Source organism: Vicugna pacos, chromosome 27 (genome assembly GCF_048564905.1).
Source record: "Vicugna pacos chromosome 27, VicPac4, whole genome shotgun sequence".
In the NCBI taxonomy this organism is placed as follows: domain Eukaryota; kingdom Metazoa; phylum Chordata; class Mammalia; order Artiodactyla; family Camelidae; genus Vicugna; species Vicugna pacos.
Window position 1 is genome coordinate 7,099,280 of NC_133013.1, and position 24,417 is coordinate 7,123,696.

Consider the following 24,417-nt stretch of genomic DNA (forward strand, 5'->3'; position numbering starts at 1 on the left):
TTTCTTTCTTTCTTTCTTTCTTTCTTTCTTTCTTTCTTTCTTTCTTTCTCTTTCTTTCTTTCTTCCTGTCTTTCCTCCTTTCCTCCTTCATCTCTTTTTTCTTGACATAGGAAAACATTTACATACCTCTGACTCCCTTCAGTGATGACTTTAAGAACACACTGAGGACGTGAGCGGTCTGAAAGTGAGGTGGTGCTGAGACTCCCTTTCGGTCTCCCCGGCCTTGTCTGCTGGTTTCGGTAGCACATCCCGTGGCATCAGTAGGATGCTTCCATCAGTGCCCCATCTTGCATCTTCATTTTCTCCACTGGCCATAACTGTAATCTGGTACACATTTTTTTAATTTACTACTAGATTACCTCCTGGTATGAACCACAGGCATCAAAAACTGAGTTTCTTCACTCTTTACTCAGACTTGATTAAAAGTTCCCTTTTATGCAAGGGCTGTTAAAGCTTAAAGACTCAGAACCGTGTCTCCAGTCACGCTGTGACAGCACCAGGGCCAGAACGCAACATCCTCTGGCTCTCAATCTGCTGTCAGGTCGAGTTTGGTTGTACCATGGAGCCTCGTGTCTTATCCATGCAAAGTTTAGCATTATAATTTCAAAACCACACTTTTACAAGGTTTATATGCTAAATATTTAATAATTTGTATAATCATTTCAGTTTTATACATTACTATTCATAATACTGCTATAAAGCCAAACCAAACTTTCCTAACCTCATAATAGCTTCCGATCGCTGCTGTGACAAACTATCACAAAAATTGCCACTTGAAATTTCACAAATCTATTGTCTTACACCTCTGGAGGTTAGAGCCCTAAGATGAAGTATCAGCAAGGCTGCCTTCCTTCTGGAGACTCTAGGGGAGAACCCATTCCTTGCCTTTCCCTACTTCTAGGGGCCACCCACATTCCTCGGCTTATGGCCCCATATCACTCAGACTCATGCTGCCAGCACCGCATTTTCTTCTCTTGCCCAGACTCCGCCACTTTCCCCTGTCACTTACAAGGACTTCCGTGCTTGGAAGTCCTTATACATTAGACTGGGTCCACCTGGTTCATCCAGGATAATCTCCCATCCCAAGATCCTTAGCTTAATCACATCTGCAAAGTCCCTTTCCCATGTATAGTCACCGGTTCCGGGCGTGAGTACCTGGACGTCTTTGGGGACTGTTCTTTTACCTACCGCAAGTCATCTGGAAAAAAGCAGAGAGAAATCTGGAAAAAGAGGAGCTGCTGCAATGTCCCTAAGTGGCTCCTGGAACTGTAAGCCAGACCTTGACCAAAAGAGCCTCACACAGAACACTCAGGCGGTGAGGACCCTGCCTCTCCTGGCTCACCTGATCCACGTGACCCAGCTATTGAGTGGGGTTTCAGGGGGGCCTTCCCGGGAGACTGGGGCTGTGGAAAGGGGGTTCCTTTAGCTAAAAGACCTGTGTGACTTAGGGGGAGGTCATGGATAAGCAATCCAACATGTACAGGACTGATGACAAGCTGTAGACCCACCCCTGGGGTTTTGTGTAAACCGAGCAGAGATCCAGGGCTTTCTCATGAGTTGGGGGTGGGGGTGGGACCTGCTTGGAGAAGGTGGGTCTGCTGTGAGGTAAGCATCTCAGGAGGTCCCGGAAGCCCTTGCTGCTGCCTTCTTTTCACCCTCAGCCACTCCGTTTCCTTTTCTCCTGTCTCATTATTTTGTCATTGTAGTGGAGCATTTGCTACAGATGGCCACAGTTAAAACAGGCTGGGCTTTTCAGACTGTACACGTGCCACCACCCCGGGGCCAGCGGGGCTGGGAGGACCAGGCAGAGGAGGGGGCAGGCACAGGCCCCCTCCACCTTTATCTCACGGCTCTGGTTGGCGTACAAACAAAACAGCGACAGGAATATAAAGCCTGCTCTTGTGAGGGGATAAATGTCCTCAGTGCATCATGGGCATTCTACTTATTCCTTAAGCAATTTTTTGACTAAAATATAATTGATGTACAATATTATATAAGTTATAGATGGACAATATAGTGATTCACAATATTTAAAGGTTATGCTTCATTTATAGTTATTATAAAATCCTGGCTATGTTATACAATATACCCTTGCAGATTACTTACGTGCTACATAATTGTTTGTACTTCTTAATCCTCTGCCTCTATTTTGACCCCTCCTTCTTCCCTCTCCCCACTGGTAGCCACTAGTTTGTTCTCTGTATCTGTGAGTCTGTTTCTTTTTCATTATATTCACTAGTTTGTTGCATTTTGTAGATTCCACATATATGTGATATCATACAGCATTTATCTTTCTCTGTCTGACTTATTTCACTTAGCATAATACCCATGTTGTTGCAAATGGCAAAATTTCATTATTTTTTATGGCTGAGTAGTGTTCCATTGTATGTATACTACATCTTCTTTATCCAGTCATCTGTTGATGGACACTTAGGTTGCTTCCATATTTTGGCAGTTGTAAATAATGCTGCTATAAACATTGCAGTGCATGTATCTTTTCAGTTTTTTGAGAGAGGGGAAATTCGTGTTTTTGTTTCTTTCAGATGTGTACCTAGGATGGAAATTGCTGGGCCTGATGGTAGTTCTGTTTTTAGTTTTTGAGGAACCTCCATACTGTTTTCCACAGTGGCTGTATCAACTTACACTCCCACCAGCAGTGGAGGAGGGTTCCCTTTTCTCCACACACACCCTCTCCAGCACTTTTTGATGCTAGCCATTCTGACAGATGTGAGGTGATCTCTCATTGTGGTTTTGATTTGCATTTTCCTGCTAATTAGCAATGTTGAGCATCTTTTCATGTGCCTGTGGGACATCTGGATGTCCTCTTTGGAAAAAAAAAAGTTTATTCAGGTCTTCTGCCCATTTTTTAACCAGGTAGTTTTTTTTTTCATGTTAACTTAGATGAGCTGTTTATATATTTTGACTACTAACCCCTTATCAGTCATATCATTTGCAAATACTTTCACTCATTCTGTAGATTGTCTTTTCATTTTGTCAGTGGTTTCCTTTGTTATGCAAAAGCTTTTAAGTTTAATTAGGTCCCATTTGTTTACTTTTGTTTTTATTTCCTTTGCTTTAGGAGACAAATCCAAAAAAATTTTGCTACAATTTGTGTCAAAGTGTGTTCTGCCTGTGTTTTCCTCTAAGAGTTGAGTATTTGGTCTTACATTTAAGTCTTTAATCCATTTTGAGATTATTTTTGTACAGGTGTTAATGTTATAAATTCATTCTTTTACATGTAACTGTCCACTTGTTCCAGCACGACTTATTGAAGAGATTGTCTTTTTCCATTGTATAGTCTTGCCTCCTTTGTCACAGATTAATTGACCATAACTGCATTGCTTTATTTCTGGGCTCTCTATTCTGTCCCGTTGATCCAGGTGTCTTTTGATGTGCCGACACCTTACTGTTTTGATTACTGTGGCTTTGTAGTATAGTCTGAAGTCAGGGAGCATGATTCCTCCAGCTCTGGTCTTCTTTCTCAATATTGTTTTGGCTATTTGAGCTCTTTTGTGTTTCCACACAAATTTTTAAATTATTTATTCTAGTTCTGTGAAAAATCCCATTGGTATTTTGATAGAGATTGCACCGAATCTGTCAATTGCCTTGGATAGTAATTGTAACAATATTAGTTCTTCCAATCCAAGAAAATGGTATATCTTTCCATCTGTTTGTATTGTCTTCCGTTTCTTTCATCAATGTCTTATAGTTTTCTGAGTGCTGGTTTTCTACCTCCCTAGATAGGTTTATTCCTAGATGTTTTCTTTTTTTTGGTGTGATTGTAAATGGGACTATTTCCTTAATTTCTCTTTCTAATAGTTTATTGTTTGTGTATAGAGATGAATCCGATTTCTGTATATTAATTTTGATCTTGCAACTTTACCAAATTCATGGATGAGCTCTGGTAGCCTTCTGGGGTGTCTTTCAGATTTTCCATGCATAGTATCAGGTCATCGGCAAACAGTGACAGATTTACTCCTTCTTTTCCAATTTGGGTTCCTTTCATTTCTTTTTTTTCTCTGATTGCTGTGGTGAGGGCTTCCATTACCATGTTGAATAAAAGTGGTGAGAGTTGGCATCCTTGTCTTGTTCCTGATCTTAGAGAAAAATGCTTTCAACTTTGTAATTAACATTTTTAACTTTTAAAAAATACTGTGTTTGTCTAAAGTACTGCTGAGTAACTCCAGATGTACAGATTCATTGCTTCAGTAGTATCAGGAGACAGGCATCAACGTGTCCCCAGATGGATAGTAAGTCAGAAACTTCCCTAGAGACTGGACCAGGAGTCTTTCCCATGGTAAACAGGAAGTCAGGTAATGAAGCGGAACACGAATATTCCTTCAGGGGATGGAGAGACAAGGCCCTTCTGGGTAAGAGGACATTATGTAAGGAGCCTATGAGATAGGTCCAAAGTCAGATTCTTCCTCTCAAAGAACAAAGCCTGGTGGGTTATCAGATCTGGGCCCCAGTATGCATTTGAGCCCTGTAACAAAGTGGCCCTATTCTGAATCCACACTTAGGAAGCAGCCCCTAACCTCACCTCCGCTGGGACTGTGCCGAGGGGGTCTTGTGCACGTGACAGCTGTGACTTTACTGGACATTGTGAAATGGACAGTCTTCTGGCCTAGGTAAGACCCTAGGCTTGGGATGCTCAGCCTGAGGGAGTGGGGGTTCTCGCCTGGCCAGTGCCACTCTGTGGGCGCCTCTTTGAGTAATGCGTATTTGTTTTGTTCCTTTGCACACTTAAAAAAAAAAGAACATGCCCATTATGATCCATATCTCCAGAAACACTGAGTTATGGAGCACAGAACAGAGAAACTCCCCCTAGCTGATCACACGTTCCTTATTAAGTGCAGCATGTCAGAGTCTCAGAGTGTTCCGGGGGCCAAACTGGATGACCCCGGGATCCTACCTCAGAGCAAGGAGGCAGCTGCAGTGTCCGGCATGGTCTGCCTGAATCTCAGCTAGACCATCATAACCTGATGGTGTCCCCACCCATCCTATGAGCTTCACCCTGGGGCCCATCCACACCCACTTTCTTGAATTCCTCCCCATAGAGGAAAGCCCAGTGCAGAGACTTGCGGATGAGCCTTATGTCTGCAGCTGTTCTGGCTTTGTGAGAACTTTGTCTTGGCGGCCTTGCATGACCCTTTAGAAATCACTTTGCCACTACCCTGTCCTTCTGTTGTCTCGTGTGCTCATGTTGCATTCTGGCAGTTCAGAATCTCTGCCTTTTCCAGTCCGGGTTGTGCTCCCATCACAAAGTGTCCACAGCATCGTCTAGTCCTGGGCTCTCAACATACCTGCAGTACCTGGTACCTGGGGTCTGATCAAAGTAGCTTACTTCTGAGGATGAGCTAAGTTGGTGTTTTAACTTCTTGAAAAAGAGCTGGATGACTTGAAGAAGCATCAGTATAATTCATAGATTCAGCATTTCAACAATATGGCACAATTTTGTCTCCCAGACATTTTTAGGGAGAACAGACCAGATGTGTGGGTGAGCGGAGGGGAGGGGGTGACTGCCTGGGTGAGTGGACTCCGGGAATGGTGCAGAAGCCTCTTTCCCCACTCAGTTGTGCTCAGCAAACCAGCAGGTGCAAAGTTATTTTTAACTGAGCTCCACCCCGTGGGTCTACACAGAACTGACGCTGTCTATTGAGACCAGCTTCCTGCATATTTGGAGCGACTCATGGACCCTGTGGGGACACGTCAGTTCATCAACTGTAGCATTTATAAAGATGGGAAACGTTTTAGAAAAAAATACTTACCACCCCAAAACAGTCCCCAAAAGAGCACAGAGGTTAAATCCAACGTGTCCCACTGACAGCTGGCTAGTGCCACTGACCTCTCCAGTAGAACTTTCCATGGTGACAAATGCTCTATATCTGATCCGGCCAATACAGCAGCTTTTAGACACATGTGATTATTGAGCACTTAAAATGTGACTTGTGTGACTGGGGAACTAAATGTTTAATTCTGTCCAATTTTGATTAATTTTAATGTAAATAACCAGATGCAGCTGGTAGATATCATATTGTAGAGTTCAAGGGTAGCATGGTTTAGCTTATGGTAGTGAAATCTGTGGTAATGGCTACAGAAGGAATGTAATTACTTAAGAATCATCCTCTTGCCAGCCCTCTGTGTACTTGGGATATTCTGTTATTTCTAGTTTTAAAAGGAGTATAATAGGACTCGGTAAATTTTGCCACTTTAATCAAAGCTTTTCGCATTGCTCATATACTTGGATAAGTAAAAAGACCATACCTGTAAGCTGTATTTTAAACTGACCTCACTTCCAATGGCAATATAATGACACTGGCTTTTTCATTCGTGAGGCTAATAAACGCTATTGTATCTTTTACGTTTATTTGTGAAGATTTTGATGGCCAAAGAAAAAGCAGGAAACTCTTTGAGAAAATTTTATGTCTTTGTAGTATTTCAAAAATAGAAACTTTGAGAGGAGAAAAAAAATTCAATCACAATTACCTCCAGCAACATGGAATTTAGGAATGCTGGTCCGCAGACCTCTGCAAATGTTTCACGCAGTCTGTTGGTGAAAGTTGTATCTCCCTAGCAACGAAGCAGCAGGGAACACTTTTCCTTCCAAGGCAACTAGGCACGGACTGAACAGAACCACGGTTTGTTTTATTCTGTAGAATGAAACAACAAATCACATTTATTGAGCACTTGCCAAGTGTCAGACACTCTTCTCTGCAACTTACATGTATTAACTCCTTTTAATCCTTATAATACCATCACAGTGTTGTTTGCTATTATTATTCACATTTTGTAGTTGGATGAACTGAGAGAGAAGTTGGTTGGACAAGTTTCCGAAGGTTATAATACTAGTGAAGAACGAGGCTTCTAGCTCTGTAGCCCTGTTGACACACGTTCACTGATATATTTAGTCCCCACCATCTGATCATACTTGTACTAACTCGTGAGAGTATAAAACTGAAGAAAACCTTTTCCCCGTGCACCCTGTCTATTCAGAAAGACACATAAGTAAGTCAAAAGATAAAATTTATTGTAAAAGGAGTGTTTGATGTGTTTAAGTTTTTGCATTTACAGCCCTGAGTCCCATATGCATGTGTTTTTACCTCTTCAGCAGTCTGGTTCCTTTCCTTAAAGATCTGTCAATCAAGACTGTTGGTCAACAAGGTCTGGGAACGAGCTAGAAAATGCAGATTCCCAGGCACGACCCAGAGATGTTGATTCAGAATAGGTGAGGGGATGCCTTTGGGGTCTGGCTTCTTTCACGTAGCAAAGTGTGTTTGTTTGTTTTTCTTTAAGGGGAAGTGGTAATTTGGTTTATTTATTTATTTTTGTAAATAGAGGTACTGGGGATTGAACCCAGGACCTCTTGCATGCTAAGCACACGCTCTACCCCTGAGCTATGTACCCTCCTCCCAGCAAAAAGCTTCACCTGTATTCTTGAGTGAATTAGTGGTCCATTCTCATTTACTGCTGAGTCTTATTCCAGCTTATGGACCATCACAGCATGTTTATCCATGGCGGGGTGACAGGCATCGTGCCTGGTTACAGTTTGGAGCTACTATGAAAAAAAGTTACCACAAACATTTTCATGCAGGTTTTTGTGTCAGCAGACGCTTTCGGTTCACCCGGGTGAATGCTTAGGAGTGGGACTGCTTGATGTACAGTTAATTTTACAAGCTGTTGTTGTCCAGAGTGGTACTGTCATTTTGCATTTCCCCCAGTGAGAAATGAGATTTCCTGATGGCCTGGATCACTGCCAATGTTTGCTATTCTTTTGTTTGTTTTGCCATTCTAATAGATGTATATTGGTATCCCCTAATTTTCATTTCCCAAGTGACAAATAGTCAACCTTGTCAAATAAACATCTTCACCACCCTTGTATTTTATTTGGCGAAGTGTTTGCTCGGATATTTTGCTCAGTTTTCAAAGCTGTGTACTTGATTTTCTTACAGATGAGTTTTAAGTTTTCTTTGTACGTTCTAGACACAAGTCCTTCATCATGTAAGTGACTTTTACAATGCTTTCTCCCAGTCTGTGGCTTGTCTTTTCACTTGTTTAACAATGGATTCCCCAGAGCTAAGATTATAATTTTAATAAAGTCCAGTTTCTCAGCTTTTTTCTTTTATAGATGAGGCTTTTGTTATTGTATTCAGATTTCCTCCCATTTATTTCGGTCTATGACCCATTTGTATAAAGTGTTAAGTATACATCAGTTCATTTCTGTGCATGTGAACATCCAGCTGTAACAGCACTGTTTATGACAACTGTCCTTTGTCCATGAATTTGCTTTAGCACCTATGTCAAAAATTAACTGACTATATATTTACAAAACAGAAACAGACTCACAGATACAGAAAACAGACTTACCAAAGGTTACCAAAGGGGAAAGAGGTTGGGGGGAGGAATAAATTAGGAATTTGGGACTAACATATACACATTACCATATATAAAATGAACAACAGGGACCTACTGTACAGCACAGGGAACTGTATTAAATATCATGTAATAACCTGTAGTGGAAAAGAATCTGAAAACGTATGTGTATATATATCAGTTATAAAACAGTTTATTGAGATTATATATATATGAAACAGTTTACTGAGATTTTATTTGGCTGTCATGCTTCTATAGATCATGCAGTGAAAAATTAACATCTTAAAAACAGTCTTCTCATCCACAAACATGCTGTACTTTTTCATTTAGAAATTCAAAAAATTTTTTAATTTAAAATAATTTTTTTTCTTTCATCGGTGTTTTGAAGTTTTCAGTACACAAATGCAACACGTGTCCTGTTTGATGTGCACCTAGGTACTTGTGTGAGTGTGTATGTCTCTTGGAAGTCATTCTGTTTCATCATTTCAAATCCCAATTGTTCAGGCTGGTCCCCACCTACTTACTACAGATGACTTTTGTATATTGCTCATGTACAGAGGTGAACTTGCTAAACTAACATGAGCTCTAATAGCTTTTTTTTTGTAGTTTCTTTTGAATTTTCCATATACGATCATGCTGCCTGTTAATTAATACACTTTTATTTATTTTCCTTTCCTTTTTTCCCCTCCTTATCTCTTGGGCTAGAACTTCCAGGACAAGGTTGTTCCTGATTCTGATGGATGGGGGGAGGAGATGTTGCATCTTTCTTTTGTGGATAATCTTTATTAGGTTAAATAATTTTGTTTAATTCCATTTGCTTAGAGTTTTTCTTATGAATTGATATTGAATTGTATTGAGTGCCTTTTCTTCATCAATTAATAATGATCATATGGGTTTTCTAATTAGTCTGTTAATATAATGAATTACATTAATTGATTTTCAGGCACTGAGCCAATCTTGCATCCTGACAGGAACCCTACTTGATAATGACATGTTACCTTTTTATGTATTCCGTATCCAATTTGCTAACAATACTGTGTTGAAGAGTTTTACATCTATGGTCACGAGACATTTTGATCTTTGGTTTTCCTTCGTGTGATGTCTTTGTCTGGCTTGGGTGTTAGGGTAGCGTTAGCTTTATAAAACAGGCTGGGAACTGTTTTCTATTTTCTGGAAGAGGTTGTAGATAATTTATATTATTTTTCTCAACTATTTGGAAGAATTTGTGAGTGAAATCATATGGACCCAGAGTTTTCTTCCTTTTTCTGTAGGAAGAGAGAATATATTTAACTGAAAATTCTATTTATAAGAAATAGAGCACTATGCATATTCTCCCTTTTTTAAGTAAATTTTGATTGAATTTTATCTTTAAAGAATTAGTCAATTTTGCCTAATTTGTTGAATTTATGGTCACAGAATTGTTCATAGTATTTCTTATTTATCTTTTTAATGTCCATGAGGTCAGTATTAATGTCCCCCTTCTTATTTCTGATATCGGAAGTCTGTGGGGTTTTCTTTTTTTCTGTCAGTCTGGCTAGAATTTTATCAGTCTTGTAAAAATCTTTTTAAAGAACCAGCTTTTAGTTTCTTTTTTAATGTACTTTCTGTACCTTTGATTTCTCTGTATTTTCTTATTTTTTCTTTCAATAATTTCTACTCTAATGTTTATAACTCGCTGACTTCTGCTAGCTGTGGGTCTACTTGGTTCCTTCCTCCACTAGTTTCTAAAGGTGGATATTTAGATAATTGATTTTAGAACGTCCTTATTTTCTGTCATGTTTGCTCAACACTGTAAGTTGCCTTCTAACCACTGTCTTAGGGACAGCCCACTAAATCTGACATGTTATATTTTCATTTCCGTTAACGTCATTTTTTTTAAATCCCCTTGGGACTTCCTCTTTGATCCTTGAGTCATTTAAAGGTGTGTTGTTTACCAATTTGAAGGTTTTTGAATACTCATTGATTTCTAGTGTAATTCTATTATGATCAGACATATACGTCACATGATTTCTGTTCTTGTAACTTTGTCGTGGGTTTATTTGGGCTTGTCTGGTATCCCAGACTACGGTCCATCGCGGTGAGTGACCTGTGTGCCCCTGGGAAGAGTTCGCTGCTGTGGGTGTGTGAAGAGCTGGTGGGCAGTGCTTGTGTGACTGTGAAGAGGAGCCCCCCGCCAGCCCCCACGCCTGCCCTCTGCCAAGGCGGTTTAGGCCCTGCGCGTGCTCCGTCCACCTGCGGAGGGTGCCCGTTTTCTAGTCCCTCTAGTGTTCTTACCACCTGGGCTTTCTTCTCCCCTCACTCGGCAAACGACGAGCCCTTTCCACAGAGGGACTAGCTTCCCATCATGTGAACATTTTATTCACTCATTTTGATCATTTTGTCACTCAGCAAATGTTTGTTGAGTGACTACTGTATGCCAGGCTGAGAATACCATCATGAACAAAAGAGAACAGAAAACCCCAGCCCTCAAAGAGTTTGTTTTGTGGTTCTGTTCTTTCATCCAAGCCTATGAGTAATTAGAAAAGGTACCCACAATTAGCCTGCCATCCTGCTCCACTTTCTAGACTTATGGTGCCAGTATCACAGGGCATCTGATGGTGATTCTGAAGCCCTCTTTACTAGGAAACGCACATGGGGAAAGACTGGGAGATGAACGCTGGTGACAGCTTCCTCTATGCTGAGCCCTGGGGAGACAGCTGGTAAAGGACTGCTTCTTTGTTTGCTATAATCTTGGGCCACTGCTGGCCACTAGACCCAAGGGCCTAAGGGGCACACCCCCTTAGTGGCAGTCACAAAATCAGGGGGTGTGTTGCAGCAGACATGTGTACAAGCTCCTTCCAGGGGGATGCTGGCGACCTGTGAAGGGCAGAGGGTCCACATGAAGATGGAGCCTGTCAGCCTTCCCCATCTCTGAAGAAGACTGCAGCTGGCCATCATCTCATGGTCCATTTTCCTGTAACAGTGTGAAGACACAGTTTCTCTCTGTGATTTATAGTCTCCTTCAAAAACAGCCAAACATCACCATCATTGGGGAGGAAGATATTTTCCTTTACCCTTAAGTTCTTCTGGCTGTTACCAAACAAAAGTTCATGTGTCCCACGCCCAATAAGGCCAAACAAACTGAAAGGCTGGAATTTGGAGCAGAGAAAGGTTAAGTGCAGGGCCAAGCAAGGAGGATGGAGAGCTCATGGTCAAAAATCCTAAACTCCCTGAGCCTTTCCAGGGAAAGGGATTTTATAGACAAAATTGGGGGGGGGGGGCAGCAGCGTGTGTGACTTCCTTCTGATTGGTTGGTGGTGAGGTAGCAGGGCAGCGCTCCAGGAACCTTGTGCTCAGCCTGAAGTCGCCATCCCCCGCCTGGGTGGGGGCCTTACTTCCTGCAGAAGAACTCAGATATTGTCACGTCTATTTCTTGATGAGGAGCCAGGACCCTGCCTCAGGGCTGTGCTGTTATTTCCTGACTCTCTTCCCTTGTTTCTGAATCCCCTCCCTTCCCTGATTAGCAACAGTTTGACTCTGCCCTCTGGAACTCAGGGGAGGTCAAGGAGGCTGAATGAAACCTATTTCTTACAAACAAGAAATGGGAGACACAGAAAGAATTTGTACTGGGGAGGACCCCACAGGGTCCTGCTCTGTTTCAAGGCTGGTCTAATAATTAGACTGACATGAGACGGACTAACAGGAGGAAATGAAACAAAAGTTTAATGACACATATACATGGGCGAGACCCAGGAAAACTGAGTAACTCCCCCAGATGGCCTCATCTTGATGCAGGAAAACGGATGTGGGCATGAGGAGGGCTGTGTCCCAGGTCCCGGCTGAACCTCTGAGACGTGCCCTGCCAGGTGTGGGTCCTTGACAGTGCAGGAAAGAACTCAAGTGCAAGCCACTGTTGAGTAAAGGTAGATTTATTTAGAGAGATACACACTGCATAGAGTGTAAGGCAAGGGAAAGGCAAGGAAAGAGGTGTGGGAGTTGGGTGCTCAGATTAAAGTAAAAGTAGGCACACATTCCACGGACAGTGCGGGCCGTCTCCAAAGAGGAGGGAGTGATAAAGGGCGCTAGACGTGGTGTTGCCAGTTTTTATGGGCTCTGTAGTTTCACAGGCCTACAGGTGGGACCATTCCAACTGCCCTGGGGAAGGGGCTGGGATTCCCAGGAACTGGGCCACAGCCACTTTTTGACCTTTTATGGTCAGCCTGGGAGCTGTCATGGCCCCTGGGGGAGTGCCATTTAGCAGCTATTATCACAGTGAGTGTATTTTGAAGCTCAAGGTGTTAGAGCAGGCAGTTAGCTAGATATGAGCCATGAAAGGGGGACGCAGGCCAAATGGCAGAAATTGGGCAGAAAAGAGGGGCACAGGCCAAATGCAGGAAATCCTGCATCATGTCAGCACCAGGGGTCCCTGGGCAGAGAAAGAAAAGCAGGAACCTCTGGGCTGATACACAATCACACATTTTGGGGTGGCAAGCAGCCTGGAGGCCAACAAAGAAAGGTGGGAAAAGGCTGGAATCTCCAGCCAAACGTAACCTTCTGTTCATTATGCCCTCATTTCAATAAAATTAGCCTTGCAAATTAGAACTACCCATCATACATCGACACCATGACACTTCTGATCCAAACTAAATAAGGACAAAAATCCCTCCTCCCTTTGGGAAGGTGGAATTGGGATGATATTCAGGGAATAAGACCCCAAACCCTTCCCTCCCCAATGAATATTCTGCCCTCTCATTTTTACATCTTATGCAACAAACTTGCCAAAGAAACTCAGGGCAGCTGCTTGCTTAAGACTGCCCGCTCTCCCTTTGAGAGTGCACTATCCATCCCTTAATAAATCCTCTCTTTACTTTCTTAACCTCTGTGTCTTGTCTCTGAATTCTTTCTGGGATGGGACAAGAACCTGACACCAGCTACATCTATAAACTCCCAATAAAGGTCTATTGGAAGTTAAATCTTCCACCATCTCGGTGATAATTGCTGTGTCTTCCTTTTAATGGCTGTGCCCTGCCCCCTCCCCTCCTGTCTCATTATGAGAGTAGATCTCATATTAATACCACATAGAAAAAAACACAAAGGAGCAGAGGAACTTTTTGGAGGCTATCTTGACCTTCGTGATGGTTCCACAGGTGTATCCATATGTCCAAACTGATCAAATTGTATGTTAAATATGTGCTGCATTCTGTGCCTCAATAAAGCTGTTAACAATAACAGGGGTATCTTTTGTAGGCCAAATCTGCACAGTATCTGCTCAAATTTCCTAAAACTGCTCTAAAAAAATAAAATCTAGTGTTTTTTAAAAAATGATCCAATGGTCCCAAGTAGATGCAAGGGAAAAGTCAAGTCAGAGGCAGACAGTCAAAAGGTGAGAAAACAGCAGGCACCAGAAATGAAGATGTGAGAAACCAGTTCCGGAGACAGAGGGTAATAAAGTGCAGTTAAAAAAAGCTCAAGACTGAGGGAAAAAACTGCACTGAATAGGAGGGAAATAGTATAAAAATAGCACAGAATATGGAAAGAAAAGCTTGTTCTTGCAAGCTGACTGCCTTGTAATCTCAGGGGGAAAGCTCATAGTACAAGTATATATATATCTGCTCTTCAAAGAGTTTTCCATCTCAGAGGCTCCTTTGAAATGCAACTTCCTATTTAGAAGCCTGGCTTTTCACATTTTCCTCTGATACCTGGTCCTGTTTGTGGCAAATGAAACCTACTGTGTACAGCTGGAAGACACTAGAGGCAAACATAAGTTTGCTGTTTTTCTGCAGAGAAAAACATGCACAGTGTTTTTCCTGTTGAGCAAGAAGTGTCAGCAGGATGGGAGAGGGCATTGTAACTCGTAGCACAGCCTCCAGCATCACAGGCTGCTTTCCAGGTTTTAGACTATTTCAACCATTGATTGGACAAAGATCATTTGGAGAATGACACAGGTCAACTAAAAAGGATCCTACTAAACATAGCACTATTGAACTTAGTAGAAGGTGTAGGGAAAGTGGACACATGGTATAGAGTAACAAATTATTTGTTGAGCACTTATTATTTGCCACGACTCACTCTGCCAAATGTATGTCACATCAACCCTGAGAAGTAGACACTATGGTTAACCTTTCTTTAATCATGAGGAGATGGACTTTGAGAGACAGACACACTGACCATCACATAAGAGCGGAGAGCCGAGATGAGATGTCAGCATCCCACAGCGTCCCATGCGGTCCTCAGTGATGGTGCCTGCAGATGAAGGATGCTCGCTGTGCACTGTGGCTTACAGCTACTATTTCTGGTCCATACAAGTCTTTGTAAAGCAAGGGCTTATTCTTGCTTTACTGATGCGAAATCCAAGTCTAAATAACTGATAAGCTTATCCAAGGTCACATGGTTAATAAGGAGACAAGTCAGAATCTGAACACAAGCCAACTGGACTCCAGAATGGAAGGGATCCTTGTTTGTTCTGTTTTGATTAATATAGTAATATCATCATGGGTACGTAGCTTCCAATACATCACTGACTGGCTGTTGATGCTGAGCACATATTCGTGCTCTTTTCTTTCTGCTTGTAGACAAGTAGGTCATGTACCTCTAGTGTTCTATCTAGAGTTGGCCAAACAAACAAACAGAAAAAGTCGTTGAACAGTTAAGCATGGTGAATCTAACATTCCTCTTCAGTTTGTCTCCCAGAGGATGTTCTATCAAGTAAACTTAATCAATGGTTTATTCATCACTTTTTTTTTTGGTACATGAAAAAGGAATTGTCTGCAAGAGAGAACTTGGGAATTGGTAAAGGAATTTTAATTTCCTGAGAGTTAGATCTCAGAAAGAAATGGCTTCAGGAAGCCAAGAATTCACAACTGGTAAAACTGTCACTATATGCAGATGACATGATACTACACATGGAAAACCCTGAAGTCTCCACACAAAAACTACTGGAGCTGATAAAAGAATTCAGCAAGGTAGCACGGTGCAAGATTAACATACAGAAATCAGTTGCATTTCTTTACACTAACAATGAAATATCAGAAAAGGAAAGTAAAAAAAAAAAAAAACCCTTTTAAAACCACATCCCCCCAGATAAAATACTTAGGAATAAATCTGAGCAAGGAGGTGAAAGACATATATGCAGAGAATAACAAAACATTGATTAAGGAAATTAAGATGATGTAAAGAAATGGAAAGATATTCCATGCTCTTGGATTGGAATAATTAATATTGGTAAAATGGTCATACTACCCAAAGCAATCTATAAATTTAATATGATCCCTATCAAATTACTCAGGACATTTATCACGGAACTAGAACAATCCTAAAATTTATATGTAATCACAAAAGACCCAGAATTGCCAAAGCATTACTGAAGGAAAAGAATGACGCTGAGGATTAACCCTCCCAGACTTCAGACAATACTACAGAGCTACAGTAATCAAGACAGTATGGTACTGGCATAAAAACAGACATGTGAGTCAATGGAACAGAATGGAGAACCCAGAAATAAACCTACAGACCTATGGTCAACTAATCTTCAACAAAGGAAGCAAGAATCTACAATGGAGAAAAGACAGTCTTCAGCAAGTGGTATTGGGAAAACTGGACAGCAGCATGTAAATCAATGAAGCTAGAACACTCCCTCACACAAAAATAAACTCAAAATGACTTAAAGACTTAAACATAAGACAAGACACTATACACTGCCTAGAAGAAAACATAAGCAAAACACTTTCCAACACAAATCTTACCAATATTCTCCTAGGAAAGTCTACACAGGCAATAGAAATAAAGCAAAAATTAACAAATGGGACCTAATTAAACTTACAAGCTTTTGTGCAGCAAAGGAAACCATAAGCAAAACAAAAAGACAACCCATGGAATGAGAGAAAATATTTGCAAAAGATGAGACTGACAAGAGCTTAATTTCCAGAACATAAAAGCAGCTCATATGACTTAATAAGAAAAAAACAAACAACCCAATCCATAAATGGGCAGAAGACCTAAACAAGCAATTCTGCAATGAAGACATACAAATGGCCAATAGGCACATGAAAAAATGCTCAATATCACTAATTATCAGAGAAATGCAAATCAAAACTACAATGAAGTATCATCTCACACCACTCAGAATGGCCATCATTCAGAAGTCTACAAACGATGAATGCTGGAGAGGGTGTGGAAAAAAGGGAACCCTCCTACATTGTTGGTGGGAATGTAGTTTGGTGGAGCCATTATGGAAAACAGTATGGAGATCCCTTAAAAAACTAAAAATAGACTTACCCTGTGATCCAGCAACCCTACTCCTGGGCATAGGTCTGGAGGAAACTTTAATTTGAAAAGACACCTGCACCCCAATGTTCATAGGAGCACTATATACAATAGCCAAGACTTGGAAACAACCTAAATGTCCATTGACAGAGGACTCGATAAAGAAGATGTGGTATATTTATACAATATACTCAGCCATAAAAAAGAACAAAATAATGCCATTTGCAGCAAAATGGGTAGGCCTGGAGATCATCATTCCATGTGAAGTAAGCCAGAAAGAGAAAGAAAAATACCATATGATAGTACTCAGATGTGGAATCTTGAAAAACAAAACAAAACAAAAAGACACAAATGAACTTATTTGCAAAACAGAAACAGACTCACAGACATAGGAAACAAACTTATGTTACCAAGGGGGAAAAGGATGGGAAAGGATAAATTGGAAGTTTGAGATTTGCAGATACCAACTAATATATATAAAATGGATAAACAAATTTCTATTGTATGACACAAGGAACTGTATTTAATATCTTGTAGTCACCTAGAATGAAAAAGAATATGAAAAGGAATATCTGTATGTATATCTATGACTGAAGCATTATGCTGAACACCAGAAATTAACACAACATTGTAAACTGATTATACTTCAATAAAATTAATAATAATAAATTTTAAAACTCCAAGAAGTTTAGATTTTAAAAAAAATGAATCCACCGCTGGACTATCTACACTGAACCTACCAATTAGTTCTACCATTTATATTGTCAGTAGATTAGAACCCCGGGGTCCTGCTTGGTCTTTGTGTGACCTGGAAGGAGTCTCAGAACGAATTTAACTTACCCCCCGAATTTTTCAAGTGAGAACAACTGAGATCCTGTAAAGTAAAATATCTAGCTAAGTTCACTTGTTTTGAGGTGGAAATGAGAACACAGAATCCCTCTTCTCTTGTATTCCACCCAGTTTTCAGCCTGATGTCCAGGGATGGCCAGCACTGGCGTTTCCATGGGCTCAGAGGTCAGCTGCTCCAAAGTGCGCGTGTGATGAAATCCGACTGCCAGTGTGTGGAGCAGTGTGGGTCTGGGAAGGGCCCGCCCCCGCCCAGCACCCTGCCCTCCCCTGCGGTAGAGGGACTGTTCCTCCACTTACCCTTGGATGTGCTATCACACCCACTTTGATGCAACTGAGAGGAAGTGATTTAACCCTTGTCGATATCACCCACCTTCCAGCACAAAGTCAGAGGCAGAATCTTGGAAACTAACGTTCAGGGACCGTGTCATATTCAAGGCAGCAGCCTAGCACTTCTCACACCTACGTCACCTTGTTGAATCCCGCTAACGACGTTGTGCGGGGTAGTGTGTAATATGACTGCACCACGGGGGAGAAACAGGCTCACAGAAGGCCAGTGACTGTTTTTCGCTGTCGGGAAATGAATGGATGGAGGTCCGTGGCTCCAACGCCCAGACATCCTGAGCAGTGTTTCGTTAGAGCAATAACCTCATGTTGAAGCAGCCCAAAAACAATTCCTTTTCCCAAGTACGTGATGTAGAGCCAAGGCCGTTGAAGATTTTTCTTTTCTTTTTCTAATTAGAGGGAGGATGTTAGAAAATAAAACTGCAAAACGGAAACCCAAGCTGGTAAGACTATGGAAAAATGGATGCTCAGGCTGCACTTATATATCTACAGTCAACACGCAGAGAGGCTAGATTAATAGAGCAGAGTGGGATGGTGATTACCCTGGTAACGAAATCTCCATTAAGCCCTGCTCGAGGAGAAAATGAGACGCTCCAACATCTGTCAAGTTCAACCAGAGTTCATTGAGCGTAGAAAGTGTTACATGCTCTTTTTTTTTTTTTAATTGGCGGTAGCAGAATAAACACAGATCACCTAGTGTCTGGGAGCTCAGAGGCTCAGAGCTCGCATCAGGGTCCAGGGAGCGACGCGGAGTGACCCAGCGGTACCCACACATCCTCCCCGCAGCCAATCAGAATTATTCCCATGAAAAAGTAAACCATCGCCTGAAATTCCACCGTTTCACTAAACCAAATTTAGCCCCCCGTTTCAGACTGTTGAAGGAGCTTGTTAGCCCTGGGGTTGGCTTCAATAATCAAAGCCATCTGGCCTTTTTTTTAATTGTCCTTCTTGTCTAACTAGATGGAGAGGTGGTCTCCATCAAAGTTAGCTTTTCTTACCTTCTTGGGCAGAACAGTTTAAGCAAACCCCCTCACATGAAAAGAACAATGGTTCTATCCTTGTGTTTACTGACGCCTCACCCCCAGCCTCACTGCTGTTTACCTGTCAGCATCCACTGTCGGTTCGGTAAAATCTTACCAGACTTACCATTTTTAAAAATTGAAATATATTTGACCTATAACATTGTGTAAATTCATAGTGTTCAACATGTGTTTTTTCTTTATTTCAAACAACTTTTTTTGGAGTATAGTTGATTTACAATGTTGTGTTAGTTTCTGGTGTACAGTAAAGTGATTCAGATATAGATATAGATATACACACATACCCTTTTTCATATTCTTTTCCATTATAGTTTATTACAGGATATTGAATATAGTTCCCTGTGCTATACAGTAGGACCTTGCTGTTTGTTTTATATATAATAGTTTATAATTTATCCCTCCTCCCACTTCCCCCCCTGGTAACCGTAAGTTTGTTTTCTATGTCTGGGAGTCCGTTTCTGTTTTGTAAATAAGTTCATTTGTTTCATATTTTAGATTTCGCATATGAGTGATATATGATATTTGTCTTTGTCTGACTTACTTCACTTAGTATGATAACCTCTAGGTCCATCCTACAACGCATTGATTTGATACATTTATGTATTGTAATATGACTGCCAATGTAGCAATAATTAACACCTCTATTATATTATATAATTTTCATTTCTTTTTAGCGGTTGGAGTAATTAAGTTCTACACTTCTAGCAAGTTTGATGATTGTAATATAATATCATTGTCTATATTCACTATACTGTGTATTAAGTCTTTAGGGCTTGTTGCAGTTTATGCCTGGAAACAACACCCCTCCTGGCCCTCCATTCCCTAGTCCCTGGTAACCACCGTGTCACTCTGTTTTTATGAGTCTGGCTTTTTTCGATACCACGTATAAGTGACACTATACAGTATCTGTCTTTCTCCCTCTGACTCATCTCACGTAGCATAGCATGATCACAAGTTACAGGATGTCCTTCTTTCTCATGGCTGAATAATATTCCACTTGACTCACATGAACATAAAAAGATGCTCAACATCACTAATCATAAGGAAAATGCAAATCAAAACCACGATGAGATTATCACCTCACACCTGTTAGAATGGTCATTATCAAGAAGTCAAGTGTTGGAGAGGATGTGGAGAAAACAAACTCCTTGGGCCCTGTTGGTAGGAATGTAAATAGTTCAGCCACTATGGAAAACAGTATGCAGGTGCTTCAAAAAGTTAAAAACAGATCTACTATATCACCATACTTTTAAAGGCATATAGACACATAATTGTACCCACTAGAAGTAGTGTTTTGTGTTGTTTGCTTTTTTTAGACACCATTTCGCACTGTTTTTTTCACTCAATAGTATGTTTTGGGATTTGTTCATTCCATAAAAATCGACCCTATTATATCCAACTGCTACAGTATATTCTCTAGTATGCATTGTCCATTCCATTATTGGTAGTACCTCCCAATTTTTCTTACTGTTCACAAACAATGCTCTGAAAACCACCCTTGGCCATGCCTGCTTGTCTGTGTTGGGTTTCCTTATGATCGTATGGTAGATTCACGCGGCATCAGTTTCATCCTGCCCCTGCCGTGCCTCTCGGCAGGCAAAGCACATCCCCTGTCCCATCACGTGGTGATCACCACATCCAAGTGGATGCTCTGCTCGTGGCAATTTGGTCCAGCTCTACCTGTTGCCTTGGGAACAACACATCTGAGATCAGGGCTGCTTCCCCACCTGTGGCTCTAGAATAGCAGCACACGGAGAGAGGACCAGAGCTGACCTGCAGCCCCGCCATGGGGTGACGGAGAAAGAGATGTTTATGGTTATCCCATGCTGAGATACTACATTCATTCAAAGCCATGCACAGCAGAAGCTGAAAAGCACAACTGAATTCTGAGAAGTAGAAGGGTTGAGTCATAAGTTTAAGTTGATTCCACAAATATTTTGAGATGGATATTTTGAGCCTCATGTTCTAGATTCTGGAGATGAGAGCAGTGAATAGCAGTGAAGAAAGCCAAATTCCCACTCTCAGGTTGCTTACATTTTGTGCATATCATAAAAATTTCAAATTTTAAGAGACACTGCCAAGTTGCCCTCCTCCCTATTTATTTATAAAGAGAAAATGAGGAAATGAAGGGTCCTTACTCTTTCCAGCTTGCTTCTCTTCTGTTCTCCAGTCGTCGAAGAAATGTTTTCACCCTGATCATGGACTCAACGAAGCTGGATTTGCACTAACCCTCGCCCTGTGGACACTGGCAGCCAGTCCAACCACTGGTACTCAACTGGCAACATCGTCTTCCAGCTTAGCTTTGCTTTGACCCCTCAGCATAAAGGGATGGCTCTGGCTTTACTCACACGCCAGGGACAAATGGGACAAATGGGATTATGGAAGGTCATGGTGACAACAGCACATAGCCCAGGATGGGAGCAGACCTTTCTGTGGTTACATCACCAAAAGGGACCATAGAGCTGATGAGGCTCAGCATGGTGGAGAGAGTGGAGTGAGCAGAGGGAGAGCAGCTGGTCCTGGATGGTAGCGTTGGCACCTGGAGCCCATGGGTCCCACCGTGGGAGAGATGCAGGGGTAGGGGGAGGAAGGGGAGAAGAACCTGACTCCAGGGCTCAACTTCCCCAGGCAGAGTTGCACCTCAGATGTGGCAGTATCCCCTTGCCATCGTCCTGAAGTCCTGGCAGCTGTGGACACAGTCTCGGTCCCTGCACATCCCCTGAGTCACACATCGCTCACCAGTCCTTTCTCTTCTGTTCTCTTCAACACCTAGTGTCCTTCTAAGGAGGTGGCCTTGTTCTGAAGTACTCAGTGAGGCTTCTCATGCCTTTTTTTTAATATTTATTTATTATTGTATTTTTTAGTAGGGGGTAATTAAGTTTATTTGTTTTTAACGGAGGTGCTGGGGATTGAACCCAGGACCTCCTGCAGGCTAAGCGTGTTCTCTACCACTTGTGCTATACCCTCCCCAAGCTCCTGGCGTCTTGATGGACAACTGTTGTCAAAGCCTTTTTTAGAGGGACTAGGACCAGCTACCTGCCTCCGAGAAGGCACTGGTTCCCTGGAATTTCCATCCAGCCAGTCTCCTCTATTCTTAGTGCTGCCTGCCTCTGCTTTGCTGGGTCGCTCTGGGCTCCAGTCTGTTCTTGGCAACTTCCTCTAACTCCTGTCCTCCCCAAACCTAGTTTCTGTATCTGCTCTGGGGTCTGTGTCACTGAGTCCTCGTGCTTCCTCCCAGCCAGTGCCCAAGTTTGTAACCAACATGCCCACGTGCTCTTGAATTGCTTGAATACCAATGTCTTTGGAAAAATACCTACAGGGGTCTTGCTTTTGAATCCTACTCTGGGCTTAGAAAGAGCACACCCTCCAGCAGTCAGCCGCAACCACACAGGCACAGTAGCAAACATGTACACGATGATACAATGCGTACTCTTTGCACGTACTAGTCTAAGAATTTTACATATATTTATCATCACACACCCCTATGAGTTATCTCCTTTTTAAAGGTGAGGAAATTGAAGCACAGAGAAGTTAAACACCTAACCCAAGGTCACACAGCTATTCAAAAGGCATCCTTGAAAGGAAGCCAAGAAACTCCTAGGTGATACAGTTCTGGAGACAGAACTAATTTGTTTCCACCAAATGAAAGAATTTCCTAATTAACATCATTGAAGATTGCTTACAAATTTTAAAGGTGTATGAGCCCAAATGTGTTCCTACATTACCATAATTTCTGAATATATTTTCTGGAAAAGTAATTTGAATGAAGTTTACTCTCAATTTAAAAACAAAATAAAAAGATAATCTCAGTTCACAGTCTGGGCTCAACCTTGCCTTTACATGGAATATTAAGGAGGCAAATAATGCAGTGGTGAAAACTAAGGCATAAAACCACAGAATTTGCTAATTCCTTGATTGTAAGGAGTGAGGGTGAGGTGGCAGTAGAGAATGACTCCCACGTTTCTGGTTTAGATCCAACCTCCGGTACTTGCAAGAGAGCAGGCTAATGGAAAGGCACAGTCCCTGACTTTGGGGGTAATAAGCTGAGTGACTTGGCATTGAGTTTTGGCTCCCTGGGGACTGTGAGTGAATGCACGGTGCCGTCAGGACCGCCTGCTGCATGGACCGTGCAAGTGCTCAGTTTGAGCCCTGGGAAGTTGGGAAGTCAGGTTCCAGCCTGTTTCTAGGCCTCAGAGCTTCCCCTCTCTGCCTGTGACCAGGGAAAGGCATCAAACATGGGACCAGCATTTTCCCACCTGTAACGTGGTGATACAGTAAGTCCTGCTTCATAGAACCAGGAATCACCAACATATGGGCCAGTGAACAGTAGAGTGAAGCTTGAGTGAGCCTTGGTAAAGCCCATGTGAACACAGCTGTAGCAGACGTAGCTGCAGCATCTCCTGGCAGCCCTCCTTGTCCCCAGAGAATCCCATAAGGCCATTGATGGATGGCCCCTTTCAAGGACACAGATGGTCCACCAAGAGAGGACTTGGTGACACTCTAGATCCCTACGTCTTAGGGCTCTCCTTAGTGAAGGGTTTTAGATTTTACTTTGTTTTAGGTAAACTGATTCTTCCAATATATATCAAAAATCTTACAAACTAGACAACAACAAAATAACGGAGTGGAAACACCAACTCGCCTGTGTCCTCGACTTTCAGAAATAACTTCCAAAGCTGGAAAAGTGTTTTCCATGTCCGTGAGAGTGTGGACTTTGCGGTCTGCAACACCCAGCTGCGTGGGGAGGTGCTCCTGCTGCCTCAGGATACATGATTGAAATGGGGTGGGTGGAACAGGATGAGAAATTCTCACTTGTTTCAAAATAAAACAGCAACCATCTAGAGAAATTATTTCTACAAACACATCCTACTTCTAGGCTTGGAATGCCTGACAGCCCACTTAACTATTTCGTTGTTGGTTTTGTTTTGGTGGGAGGGGTAGGTAATTAGATTTATTTATTTTTAGGTTCAAACTCCAGGACATTGTGCATGCTAAGCATGTGCTCTACCACTTGAGCTATACCCGCCCACCCCCCAAGGGTTTAAAATGAATCACAGTTTGAATTTGTTTTCACCCCGTCAGGTTGATGATTTGGCATAGAGGGAGATGGGTGTGATTGATTCAGCTCCACAGACAGAAAGCAAGATTTAAAAAAAAATGAGGCCATAATGGAAAACTAATTACAGTAGCAAGGAGAGCATCGTCTTTGCTGCAAAGGCATGTTGTCCCTTTATTTGGCCGCGCTGGAGAAATTATTAGACAAAAAGAGAAATTAAAAATGGTGGCACCCAGGGCACATTCAACTGGGGTCATTTAAGACATATACATAACATGTTGGCTGGGAAGAGAAATTGGGGAAGATCTATCTAGTTACAGACTTCCTGTCACATCCAGAAAGTGGCAGTTTATGGGGGAAGGGTATAGCTCAATTGGTAGAGTGCATGCTCAGCACACAAGAGGTCCCGGGTTCAATCCCCGGTACCTCCTCCAAGCGGAAATCAATGAAGAAACCTAATTACCTCCCCTCTGAATACAGAAAGGGGTAGCTTAGCAGTGCAGCACCGGGGCCCAGATT

General features: G+C 42.0%; 1 protein-coding gene across 1 annotated transcript in view; it reads left to right on the forward strand.

The window, feature by feature from the left end:
* The window catches only part of LOC140689821 (gamma-aminobutyric acid receptor subunit gamma-3-like), a 149,455-nt gene that overhangs the window by 108,863 nt on the left and 16,175 nt on the right, over positions 1-24,417 (forward strand). The gene's annotated exons all lie outside the window — the stretch shown is intronic.